Raw genomic sequence first — 13657 nt, 5'->3', positions numbered from 1 at the left:
CTGAAACGCCAACACCCGCGAAGGAATTGAAGCCCCTTCCAGCACATTTGAAGTTCGCCTATCTGGGGGAAGACGAAACGCAGCCCGTTATTATCAACAGTCAATTGACCCAGGGGCAGGAAGACAAATTGCTGGAAGTGCTGAGGCAGAATCAGAAGGCCATCAGGTGGAAGCTGACAGATCTGGTGGGCATCCGCCGAGATTTATGCATGCATCATATCAGGCTGGAAGAAGGAGCTAAGCCCCATCGTGACCAGCAGCGCAAACTCAATCCCAACATGAGGGAAGATGTACTAAAAGAGATAGTCAAGCTGGTTTCTATAGGAATCATCTACTCCATCCCTAATAGCAACTGGGTCAGTCCAGTACATATGGTGCCGAAGAAGGGCGGAATCCAAGTTGTAAAGAATGAGAAGAATGAATTGATTCCGACACGGCCGGCCTCTGGGTGGAGAATGTGTATTGATTACCGGAAGCTGAACACGGCCACAAAGAAGGATCACTTCCCTCTGCCATTCATTGACCAAATGCTTGAGAAATTGGCGGGGAAGCAATATTTCAGTTTCCTTGATGGGTACAGTGGCTACTTCCAGATCGCGGTGAATCCGGAGGATCAAGAGAAGACCATGTTCACCTGCCCTTTCGGCACCTACGCCTACAGAAGGATGCCGTTTGGCCTCTGCAACGCCCAGGCACTTTCCAATGATGCATGATGAGCATCTTCTCTGATCTGTTGGAGGTCTGTATAGAGATCTTCATGGACGACTTTACCGTCTATGGGGACACATTTGATCAAGGGCTACAGCCTAAACAGAGTGCTGGAAAGGTGTCGGCAGAAGGACTTGGTTTTAAATTTTGAAAAATGCCATTTCATGGTCACTAAAGGAATAGTCCTGGGCCACGTGGTGTCAAGTAGAGGGTTAGAAGTGGATCAAGCCAAAGTGGCGGTTATAGCGAGGCTCCCATACCCGACGAATCAAAAGGAGATCCGAGCCTTCCTGGGTCATGCGGGCTTTTACAGGTAATTTATCAAGGATTTTGCGAAGATAGCCCAGCCCTTGACAAGTCTGCTCCAAAATGATGTGGAGTTCGAGGTTTCTGATGATTGCAAGGCCGCGTTCCAGCTATTGAAGGATAGACTGATGTGTACTTCACTTTTTCTCCCAACTACCTACAATATGCTTGTTTGCTCTCATCCATTTTCTCTCAAGTTTCAGAACCGTAGCCAGAGCACCACCACTTCCACACACAGACAGAGAAAACAAACCCCCCCCAGAGATCAGAACGATGAAGATTACACAAATCACCACATCATCCAGTGAGGAAGCTCCCAGCGCTAGCAGTAGTGGTCGTGGACCTTCCACGCTAACCACGGTGGTCCCATCGCCACAACCCAGCGCCTCCATTCCACCTCGTGAAGTGGACCCCGCTTTCCAGAGGCGACTAGAGGCCTCCTCAGCAGCTTACCCACCGGGACAGATTCCGCCGCGGCTTACGCCACCCTTAAAGCACAATTAGGAATTTTTCGGTCTGACAATCCCGCTCCAACTCCCACATCCCAAAATCCCCCACCTTCTCCCACCAAAACAAAATCCCCTCCCCACGCTCCTAAACCTACTCCCGTCTTCCCGCTGGTACAGTACAGTGGGGACGACTCTGGCGAAGAGAAAGGGGAGGATGGCCCAGCACAACCTGTCGCCGCTGACACCCAGGGCGTATCTACCCCGCAGAGGGGAGGAGCGGAGTTAGAGCCGCTCATTGGCGATCCTGGCCAGGTTAGCCCCGGACCAGAAGAGGGCACACCCGCCCTAAATATCCCGCCACATGTGAGTGGCGGGGGTTCTAACTCTGCCCCGTTTCAAGGGCCTCCACAAGTAGAGGTGGTGGAGATCGATGATGACGACCTGGAGGACTTTCCGCCTCCTCCCAGCGATATTTTACTACAACAAAGGAGGCGGAATGGAACTTCATTCCAAATGTGGAGGATGAACCGGAGAGGGAGGAGCAGCCGCTGCGTCGCCGGATGCGCTGTATGAGTATGGACCGGCTTTTAGAGGAAGCGGAGGCCCTAAGGGCCAATAAGCCGAGGAGGGAGGAGGAGCCAGAACAGAGGCCCCACGTCGTGCGGCGCCTGGTGGACGAAGATGAGGCTGCAGATGACAGCCATGCACAGAGAGAGAGGAAGAGAAAGGGGAAGGAGATTGTTCTTCCTCCTCCTAAGAAAAGCCGGCCCGCCAACCAGGGCATAGTGATCAGAGACGCCGACCAGCCAGACTCCCCACCGCCTCGACAAGAAGACGAAGGCAGTGACACCGAGGGGTGGACCCGGACGTCCAGGAGGCAACAAGGAAGGCCTGCAACACCCCCTGCCGCCGACTGCTCCAAACCAACTGTGGCCCTGACCGCAGACCTCCGCCAACAGATGCTAGAGTTCGACAATCCCAAGTGGCAGGAGGAGGTCAACTAGCGGGTGACCACCCAGAAGCGGCTGAAGGCAGGGAAGAAACTCCACCAGCCCTCTCTGGAAAAAATACAAATCAAGGAGCGTTTCACCGAGTACATCACCGGCATTGGATTCGAATGGCTCCTAGAGGTGGATGAGACCCCGGTTCCGGAGGTCCTGGCCAAGGAATTTTTCACGTCCTTCCGGTTTACCGGCAGCACAGAGCGTCTCCTTCCGGGTGTTTGGCCGTTGCCAAAAGATGAGTTTAAATGAGTTCTCCGACAGGATGGGACTCTATAAAGAAGCCCAGGTAGCCAACGGGGAGTGGTTCGGGCATGATATCGGCCTCCTGCACCGGAAGCTCGACTTAAATCAGCAGGTCGTCTAGAAGGCACTGAGCCACGAGAGAGCGCCAGCCTTTAAAGCCTCTGAGTCCAGGGGTACTCACATCGCCAACCTAGCCCTACGCCTTGCCCTTGTCTACCTAGACTACAACTTGCTGGGTCAAGCCAATACCATGGCTATCATAACCCTGGCGGAGCTCTACTTCATGAGGAGGCTGCTCAAGCTGAAGATGGATGGAAGCTCCGCATGGAGCAAATGATGCAGCAGCTCATGGAGAATTCCCACGTCCAACTGGTCCTGATGACCAGGGTTGGGATGGCGATGGAGAGGATGCTGGAAGCGGTCTGCGACCCGGCCAGCACCTTGGCGCAACAGCCCAGCGCGAGGCGCCCACCACCTCCCTCAACAAGCTCACCTCAAGGACGGCGCACCTCCACTCCTACCAGGCCATCCTCTGCTCCAGATGCTCAGCCACACCGGAAGAATTAGTATATCCCCCCTGACTCAGCTCGTTTCAAACTTCAACAATTTCTGTTATTTTTAATTTGAATATTTGGTCTGTATAAATACTTTGATTCATCTCGCACTTAGACCTTTGTCGGGTCTAAGTGTGAGAAGTTTATGTATTCTCTGCTCGTTTTTTACTGCCTATGTGTTTTTGTTCATGTTTTTCTGTTTTTCGACATGCTTTGTTTTTTGGCACTATCTCCCACTTAGCCCTGGTCTAAGTGTGAGAAGTTTTCCTTGTTTTGTTTAATCTGTGTCGTTGCCTAACCCTTTTTCCACTGCATCAAGTCGCTCGAGGGCGAGCTAATATACAGTGGGAGGGGGGAGGGTTAGCCTAATTGAATCATTCATGTCAATTTATAAAAATGCAAACAATCAGTTAGTGATAATTAGGGCAGTATGCATGCAATTGGATAAATGAAAGATATGAATGCCTGGAAAAGAGTAAGAAAAAGGATACAGTATGTTTGCATGTGAAACTTGATTGCCTAACTTCATCAGTTTGAACGACGCACGTATAATGGAAATGCTCAATTTTAAAACCTTCTGTGAAAGCCTCTCTATATGTGAGTTATAAGCTAAAGTAGAACACTTTCTACTATTTTTACAAAGAAAAAATTACGAGAGGTTACTTTTTGATATTTAGATGAAAATTGCACAAGTAGTAAGGACTAAAGGCATTAGGACTTAACCAATTGAGCCATTTCTTCTTTCGTTCACGGACCCACCTCATCAAACAAGGAACCCCCTAGAAAGCCACGTTGAGCCATATACACTTTCACCCATCTTTTGAAGCCTTAAAACCAATTTTTTTAAAATTTTGTAACACATGAGAAAAAGGGGTCGAGAGATGGATTGTTTCAAAAGAAAAAAGGGATGGCAATAGAAAAGCCGAAATAAAAGGGTAGCCGGGTTGGGTAAGTTAGTCAGTCAGGTTGATCGGTTAGATTGATTAGTTCGAACAAAAGAAAGAAAAAAAAAGAGAGAGAAAAGTTGTTGAAAAAAGTTGAGAAAAGCTGAAGAAAGAAAGAAAAAAATGGGAGGGCAAGAAAAATTTTGTAACCTGTCCCAGTAGTTGAGAGTTAGAAAATAAGCCGAAAGTTAAAGGCTAAAGGTCGTAGCTTGACCAAGTAACACATCAAGTGCGCAAATAACAACCCAGCCTGATCCAGAAATGCACTTTTAGTTATACACATGTTTTAATATACAATTGGTAAAATAAGAGGGAAGTAAAAACATAAAATAATTAAAGTATTGTTAGTGGATAATAGATCCCACCTTATTAGAAATAAATTTTTTTGTTTATTCTTGGAGATGGACTAAAAAGAAAGAAGTGTATATATTATGCAGCCATATGATTTTTTTTTAATTCATGCATAAATAAAAATTAGCCCCCAAAAAGCTTTTAAATAAACTACGAATTCGGGAAAAATGCGATTCATTCAATGGTGACGTGTTGCACATGAACACGTTTTAAAAAGTGCTTATTTTGAGAAAAAAACGCGGCGATCCTCTCTCTCAGCTCACTTCACATCGTCGCCGGCCCTCCGAGAGGCTCCGACTCGACGCTGCTCCTCGTCTGCGGCCCACGCCTCTAGGCTTAGGCTCGCCTTACACCGACCGCACTACCGTCTCCACCTCTTCCCCTCAGGTAGGAAGGAGTATTTAGGGGCTCCTCGTAATATTTGATATTGTTATCCCCGTCATTAGATGCTATAATTGGCGACTTCTGAGGCGTGGCTTGTTGGAATTTGAAATCAGGCTATAATTGGCAACATAGAAGTTGTTGTAGTACGATTTAGAAGTTTATGGTACATTTGTTATGTGTTTGCTACTTTTGTGGTCTGATGTTTGTATGTGGACTGGATAAGATTTAACTTAGTTGAGAATGATATTGGGTTTTCTTATAGGTTGCAAGGATGTGATTGCAACTGATACTTATCTAGTGTACTCAATAAATCTGAAATCCGACCTCTTTTTGTTTATCCACTTTTATTGGCATTAATTAAGGCTGTATTCTACATTGAAGAATCTTTGATTCAGACTAAATAATGTCATGGTTGTAAAGCTTTCAGTGACTCTCAGTTGGATTGTTTCCCTCAACACACGTTGCATCTTTTAGGAAATTAATGTACTTGCAAATCGCCCTTGCCCTTGTCAACAATCCCCGCTGGAGTTATTTTGGTGGCAAATAGCGTCGTTAAGAGGGTTGAGGTGCCGGACGTCGAGAACCTGTCGTAAAACAAATGTGCTCAGAAGAAGCTCATCAAGATTGGGAATTTTTGAGCTATCTACATACTTGAGGTATTCTTTTCCCTCTAGAATTATACTCCAAAAATATGCTTCTTTGTCGGAAATGGAGGGTTTAGGGGGAGGGGTTGGGAGTGAAGAGAAAAATTGAGGAGAAGTAAAGAGAGAAGGTGAAGCCATTTGTTGTTTGAAAAAAGGAGGGAAACAACGAGAGAAAGGGGAGTAAGAGAGAAAATGGTGAATTGGAAATTAGTTTTATATTTAAACTTTAGTTCACAATAAAAACAATGTCGTTTAAAATAGTTCGCCGCACATTTTATCCTTGTAGGCTTTTCCACGTTTTGTACATGCAATTTTCCATCCGCCACTCCAGCCCCAATTTCACCAGAAATAGGACGGATGGGACAATTAAGAAAATCAAAACTTTGTGATTTTTCCTTTATAACTATATAATATTTGTACTTATGCTTTACACTACAGATTGACAAAGGTTGGGCCGTGAAATAATATATCTCCATAAATCATCTTCTTGCCTTATTGGCCACCACTTTCACATTTTTCACATTAAAATTCATTTGGTAATATATGAATTAACAAAATCTGATTCTACAAATGCTAATATGTTATTGCATTTTCAAAGTTTTCAATTATACTGATATCACAATCAATACTATACACAGTGCATTATTCACCATCTATTCACCTCTTGTTTCTCGTTCTAATTTTCTTAATTGTTAAAATCAATGAAAAGAGGAAACACCCTCAACTTTTTTAAATGAGGTTTTTGCTTAAGTCATAGTTTCTAGACTTTTATGATCATGTGCCTTGCCTGTTCTATAGTGTGAGCTGTTTTAAAACATCAAATTCTTATCCGGCTTTCTTCTGCCAGGCAAAGTTAGCATTGGACAGCCTTGAAGTGCCTGTGGGGTAATCTTTCTTTTTATTTTTTGCTACATATTTAAATCTGAAAATTGGTATTCTAATTGTTCTCTTTGGTTGTGGATTAAGTGAAGTTAATTTAAAATAATTGTTTGATTGTAAGATGTGCATAGTAGAAGTCTTATTTTTTGTCATCCAGCTGGCGCAACGCTGACTGAATTAATTTATGAACTAGCATAATAGCACTGCAATTCTGAAAAGTATTGCATAGTAGAAGTCAAGTTCTTATTGATATTTGAAATTTTGAACTTTGGCTTGCCATTTCGTGGTTCCCTATCAGGACTAGAAGAAGTATATTATTGCTGTGCATATGATAAGTTCGGAGGTTGTGGTTCGATTTTGTGGGAGTTTTCTCTCTTTGACAAATTGAAATGATTCAAGATTGTTCATTTTGTGATGTGCTATTTAAATTTTCTCTCAGTGATGGAACTTCAAAAAAAGAAGGGATTTCAGTGCACTGGAGGAATAATGGCAACATAAGCCATCAATCTTCTCAAAAGCTTTTATGAGCAAGGAAATCCAAATGGTTAGCTATATTCATGTAGCTTATTAAAAATTAATACATATGCTGGAGAAGTCTGAGAATTAGGTTGCAACATATTTGATGTACAAGCTACCTTTTGTGGAAAATATTGATATTCTCCTAGATGATTTCTCTCTAATGTCTACTCTAGCATATTATGATTATAGTATCTACACTTGATGCCAATCCAACATTATGCATTATTTTCCTTGTAAATGTTTCCTTGGAAAGGTTGGGCTGTCACATACTTGGATGTAATCCTTAGGGAAGGAACACATTCTAACCTTTACTTAAATGATCATCTTGTAAGGTATCACGGGTTTTTACAAGAAATCAGTATCCAACTCTTCCTGAACTGAAGTTCAGTTGTAGTAGCTGTGTGTTATGTATTACTTGCACCTTTTCATTAGGAGACATGGGCTCAGTTCCCCTATGAATCATTCGAGCAATTTGGTTGATAGCACATTTGGTAAAGATGACGTTTCTCTTTCCACAGCTTTTTGAAGATTTAGTTTTTCACTTGGGTCACAGTTTCTATGTGCACCATTTGAGCCTGTAATGCAGAAATTTTGTTTGATGGGTTTTTTATGTAAAATACGAATAGTTTTTTTTATCACCTCATATGTTTAACAAAACATTATTGAATTCAGCATCGAAACCTCACAGAGTTGTGCTCGCACATGTGTAGTTATGTTCCTTGTGAAGTTTACTTTTACTGCCATGTGAAGAGGTATGTCATGGTACAATACTCTCATTATATGTCTGAATTATTTGGTATTGATACTCTTCTAGTTCTCAGAAAAGGAACGCTTTCATATATCTGCATTACGATAATTTTCAAGTTTGCTTCACTTGGAATAATCTTATTCTGTTCCTAGCCTCTCTGTTTTCGTTTGTACTTTTGGTGTTTGAATGATGTTTCCAACATTTTTTCTGTTATCTCTATAATTTAGTCTGAGTAGTTGAGCACAAGTCGGAAAATCTTTATGCATTCTTCTGATTGACTGGTCTGCTGTGCAGGTTTTACGACGGTGATGGAGCCAGCTGACTAGAAAAATGATGGATCAAACTGAGTTTTTTGATGATTTTGTAGGATTCAGTTTTAGGATTTGAATTCGAGGCCGAATTTATCAGACTGCATCAGTGCTGTGATGGTTCTGATTCTGATTCTTCTTCTTCATTTGTTTCTATAGTCTAAAGGCTTCTTCTTGTAAGTTGTAAGGATCGCCAACCAGCTTCTATTGCAACACACAATCAATAAAGCTTTTGTCATTATATTCACATGGTCTCTGTGCCAATATATTTGATATTCTGACTGAGAATAGCATTCCTTGTTATGTATACTATTTTGTACTCCCTCCGTAGCTGAGTCGTATTCTTTTTTGAGTTGTCCCACTATAGCTGAGTCGTTTCTTTTTTTTTGGCAAAAAGCAACAACTTTTCTTCTCTATTACTTTACTCTCTCTTACTTTATTCTTTTTTCATCTCTCGACCTTTTTCTTTTTCTACTTTATTATTCATTTATTTAACTCAGTTAACACAACTTTCTTAAATCCCGTGTCGGAAAGAAACGCCTCTACTACAGAGGGACGAAGAGAGTAATATTTAGTGTCAAAAAACATGAGATTTCGAATTCGCATAATTTTGTGGGATAATAGTTGGTTGTTAGTGGTAGGGCTGGGGAAAAATACCGAAAATACCGTCTTTATCATACCGAAAAAATACCGAAAATACCGAATTTTCGGTATACCGTGATTTTTGATAAGGTATGATACCTTACAGGTATGAATTTTTATATACCTCCGGCATAAATAACTCTTTAAGTTGTTAAAGTTTTGCAGAAAATAGGGTAACGCATTAAGATGCTCTTCTCCGTGAAATAGTAGTACTAAAAAAATTAACTTGATGAGGAGACACCCATGTAGAGAGGAAAATATGTTGGTAAAAAAGTGAATCATTTAGTTTTTAACACAAGATTTTATGTAATGATATTTTGTCTGTTAAATGAAAAAAGAATAAGACAGAATATATTAAAATAGTGTCAATTTAAATGAGATATCCCAAAACGAAAACGTATCACTTTAAGTGCGGCAAGGAATATTGTAATTTCACATAAGTATATTTACATGGCCTTATTTCCAACTCTTCTTTGCCAAACATAAAAATACAGCATAGTGCATAACTACAAAACTCTCTTCTCCCCTCTTCCCTCTCTCCCTAGGACAGAAACCCCCAAAGCCCAGCGAAAAGCGTTGGAGAGTAAGACTCTACTGATGCCACTGTTGCAATGGCAGACTAACGGTATACACACAAAAATTCAATCTTGCCTTATTGCCTGAATTTGCCGTCGTTATTTCCTTCAACTCTGATAAAAAATAGTACGATAAGAATCATCTTTTTGCTTCTTTATTCTCATTAGCTTTGTAATACACAGGAAATCAAGTTTGGGGCACACTTCTGCATTATTTTTTGTATAATCGTGTGAATGCTTGTTTATCTGTTCAAATAGGTTTGCAATCGTTTGATTCACTACTGCAAAATTGTCAGTCCGTGTTAGAAAGAGGAATGATATGCAGGGAACCCTTAATGTTAATAACATTAATTGTTTGGAATGGAAAGAGGCTTTCTAGTTAATGGGTTGTCAATTTGATGAGTAGAGCTTTAGAAAGCAATTTTTATGAATACAGATTCCTATAATGGTGTGGATGATGTTATGGTAATTGGATAGTTGGAAAACTTGTAAATTTGAGATTTAGAGGAAATATTGGGGAATGGGGGATGTGTGGGAGGATGGAAAACCAAGACCTCTGTATAATAGGCGATGTGCGAATTCGATTACTGACTTATTAATATTGATATTTGTGATATCCGATGGGGTTTTTGCATAATATTTGAAGCTCGGGATTTTAGGTTCGATTATGTGTACGATTAAGATTTTTAGCAGCCATGTCTTCCTTCACCTAGGTTGTGTTTGATAAGAATTTTTTTTATTAGTTTCATCAGCAGCAGGTGGCACCGACTTATAATTATATGGTATAGCTGTTCACCCTGTTGGTTTTCTCTACCTACTATATTGTGGTTCCAAGGCCAGAGATTGTTGATTCGTGTGATTGCGGTGGGCAGTCAGTCTGTTGGTCTAGGATAAATTCCCAACACATCTTGCTTCTAACTAAGACTACCTTAGGAGCCTTTGTAGGATTTATGGCTCGTGAGTTGGTGTATGCCCTGAGAAGTTTGATATCCAAGTAGATGTGTTTTTATCATGGTTTCACATTATTGAAGATCAATCTTCGTTTTTTTTTCCCTTTCATCTAGTCTGTCTTTATATTCACATTTCCTGTAAACTTTATTCAAGTATATTTATGTTGAACATGGGGAGTTGAGTGGTGATCAAGAGCTTGGCTTGATATTATGCAGTGAAGATGGTGTAATTTTGAATAAATTTGCCTTTTATAGTAGAGAAATGTCTCAGTTAAAGGTGTGCCAAGTGACAATCCAAAAAGGTCAACTGTTTCTTGCTGTTCAGTTTTTAGATGTTAATATCTTTAACTCAAACATACATCAAGGTGTTACATGACACGCTAAGATCACCTTTTACAGTGAACACCGGTTTCATGCTGATATTGTCTTGAACAGTGGATTTCACAAGACTTATTTACTAATGAGTACTGATCCACTGTGTCTTATGGACTGGAAACCAGTATATATGAGTTCATTCTGCTATTCTGTCTACAAATTATATGCAATCTTTGATGGGTGAAATAGCTGAATGGATTAATGACAAGCTCCTCGTTACGAACTACTGAGGCGTGCGCTCCAGAAACTTTCAATCAAGATGGACAGTGAAGAAGCAATTGGTCAACCACTTGTGACTTCAAGTGTTCAAGAATCTCACGGCAAAACAATATTCAGACACACTTCAATGGTGATCTTTCGGTTGGCTGTACGTCGAACACTCTCGGCACTGCTAGAACAAGAACAGCAACCGATGAAATACGGATGTTAAGAATATTAGTACTCTGTCCCACATCGGTGATATGACATAGCCTAGCTTAGTTTCTTCTACTATATATGTGGCCTATGTTGAGCAATGAAATACACCTACACCTACACCTACACCTACACCTACACCTACTACTCTTCTCTACTATGTCTATTTACTTTTCCTTCTCTACTATGTCTATTTACTTTTCCGCATACATCTATATTTTATTGTTCTACATGGTATCAGAGCGGATTCGAATCCGTCTCTAAAAAAATTAGGGTCCCCCCTCCCCCCCAAAAAAAGAAATTAGGGTTTCTGCCGCTGCTCTTCCGTTTCTACTCTGATCTACTTTACTGTTCTACATGGTATCAGAGCGGATTCGAATCCGTCTCTAAAAAAAATTAGGGTCCCCCCTCCCCCCCAAAAAAAGAGAAATTAGGATTTCTGCCGCTGCTCTTCCGTTTCTACTCTGATATACTTTACCCGAAATTATGAGTGTTCTGTTCTACTACCAAACTAGGGTTTCTGACGTTGCTGCACTTTGCGCTATTATTTGCCTGATGTTGTACTCCTGCTCCGTTGCTCTGCGCTATTATCTGCCTGCGCTCTTGCCTGCTGCCTGCTGCTGCTTATCTACCTGCTGCTCTACTGCTACAGTTATTATTCTACCCTACAACTGTCACTACTACCATGCATCTACTACTTCTGCTCTATAGTTGCTACTCTGCTACAACTATCAGTCTACCCTACATCTGCTACAGTTGATACTAACTACCTACCCTGCATCTGCTACTGTGCTACAGTTGCTACTACTGCCCTGCATCTGCTACTTCTGCTACAGTTGCTACTACTGCCCTATAGCTGCCACTATGCTACAACTACTACTACTGCCCTATAGCTGCCACTCTGCTACAGCTACTACTACTCTACCTTGCAGCTCTACAACTCTACTTATGCAACAGCTGCAACTACTACTGCCCTATAGTTTCGGCTACTACTATTGTTGTCGATGTCATAGAAAAAAACATTTTTGAGAACTTTGTAAAAAGCTGGACAATACAGATGTTCCAGCTTGAGGGGGAGTGTTAAGAATATTAGTATTCTGTCCCACAGTCGGTGATATGACATAGCCTAGCTTAGTCTCTTGTACTATATATATGTGGCCTGTGTTGAGTAATAATACACACCAAATACACCAACACCTACACCTACATCTACACCTACTACTCTTCTCTACTATGTGTATTTACTTTTCCGCATACATCTATATTTTACTGTTCTACAACGGAAAAGTAGGAATGAAAGGTGGATAAATCAAAGCAACAAATGGTTGGGGACCATTTGATTAGTCGTTTTGTAAGTCACAATCAACTATAAATCCGAACACTTTGCTATGAGGAACTATAATTGAAGATAGAGAGTATTTACACTTAGTTTATTAAATAAACAAAAGTTTTGAAAACAACCAAGCTAAAGGCCTATATGTAGGCTAACAAAATCCTAAAAATACTGAAAAAGGAAGATAACCTATTCTCTTAAGATGATAAAGATAAATAAAGATGACCTAATTCTAGGACTTGAGTTCTAGTTGAACTTGGAATTGATCCCCAAGCTAGACTAGAAATAAAACACAACTTAAAGATTAACTCAAAACTTGATTATAGACCCTAACCTTCTACTTCCTCAAGCACAAGGAATTCCATGCACAGGAGTCTCCAATCCTTCTCAAATGAACCATGGTCCAATCCAGCCATCACCCTTCCTCCTTGCTTCAGTCTATTCTTCCAAGCTTTCGAACATGGATGCCTTATTCATGTTTTGATCGAGCTGATATATTTTCTTCATATATTTTTGCTTGTAGCTTGAGGGCTTTTGGCGTCTCAACGTCTTCATGCTCAAATTCACAGCCTTCAGTCTCGCTCTCATGCGCGGGCCAATTAAGTAAATGTTTCTTTTTAGGCTTCTAAACAGTTATATACAGTCCACTTATTGATATTTTAGTTGCTTTTCTGATTGCTTTTTACTTATATAACAGTCTAAAATGCCTATGGAAGTTCCCAATTCTTTTTAAATGGAAGTTGTTCTTCGGATGTCATGAAACACGGGCATGCATTTGATTTAATGCCAGGTACCAATATTCTGAGAAGATGTTCAGTTTGTTGTGGACGCCATTGTGATGGCTGTGGAGAGATTTTTAAAGAGGAGAGGAAAACAGATGATGTTCTGCACTTCCTAAGCTACTCAAGAAGTTGTTCCCTGCTATCAACATCCAGTAGAATGTCTCAGAATTTCGTGCCCACTTTTGTTTACCAACGTAGAAGAGACCATAAGAACTCTGTTTCATTCTTCGAAATTGAATCATCTGGTCACTCTGCCGTCTGTTCTGAAGCTCCTCTGTTAGCTGTGAAAGAGTGTGTGGTTTCTGCTACCGAGCATGAAAAGAAGGTGTAAGATCTCCTGTGGTGCATCCAGTTGAAAATAACAAAGTGACAGCACCCTCCAACTGGTTCTGTGCTGGGGAAGAAGCTGGTTTTGAAGATGGCTTGACAACTGGTGTGGACAGAATTTTGAATGACAGCAGTGCTAATGATCATTGTTCATCATCAAAATCAAATTTGGAACATAGTTCACCTGCCTTGAAATTTCATACAGATGATGCAGGGGA

At 41.1% G+C, this 13657-nt stretch overlaps 1 long non-coding RNA gene across 4 annotated transcripts; it reads left to right on the top strand.

Annotated features, from left to right (window-relative positions):
- Positions 1 to 4727: 4727 nt before the first annotated feature.
- LOC121780612 lies at positions 4728 to 8084 on the top strand. 4 transcript variants are annotated; one of them, XR_006046064.1, is made up of 6 exons: positions 4728 to 4946; positions 5418 to 5599; positions 6435 to 6472; positions 6906 to 7010; positions 7658 to 7737; positions 8028 to 8084. It is a non-coding gene; the product is annotated as an uncharacterized LOC121780612 (long non-coding RNA). The 4 variants fall into 4 exon arrangements; XR_006046063.1 differs by having other exon boundaries at positions 7658 to 8081; XR_006046062.1 differs by having other exon boundaries at positions 6906 to 7737; positions 8028 to 8062.
- Positions 8085 to 13657: the final 5573 nt, after the last annotated feature.

This window comes from Salvia splendens, chromosome 20 (genome assembly GCF_004379255.2).
Source record: "Salvia splendens isolate huo1 chromosome 20, SspV2, whole genome shotgun sequence".
NCBI lineage: Eukaryota > Viridiplantae > Streptophyta > Magnoliopsida > Lamiales > Lamiaceae > Salvia > Salvia splendens.
This window is presented reverse-complemented; position numbering and strand designations above follow the sequence as displayed.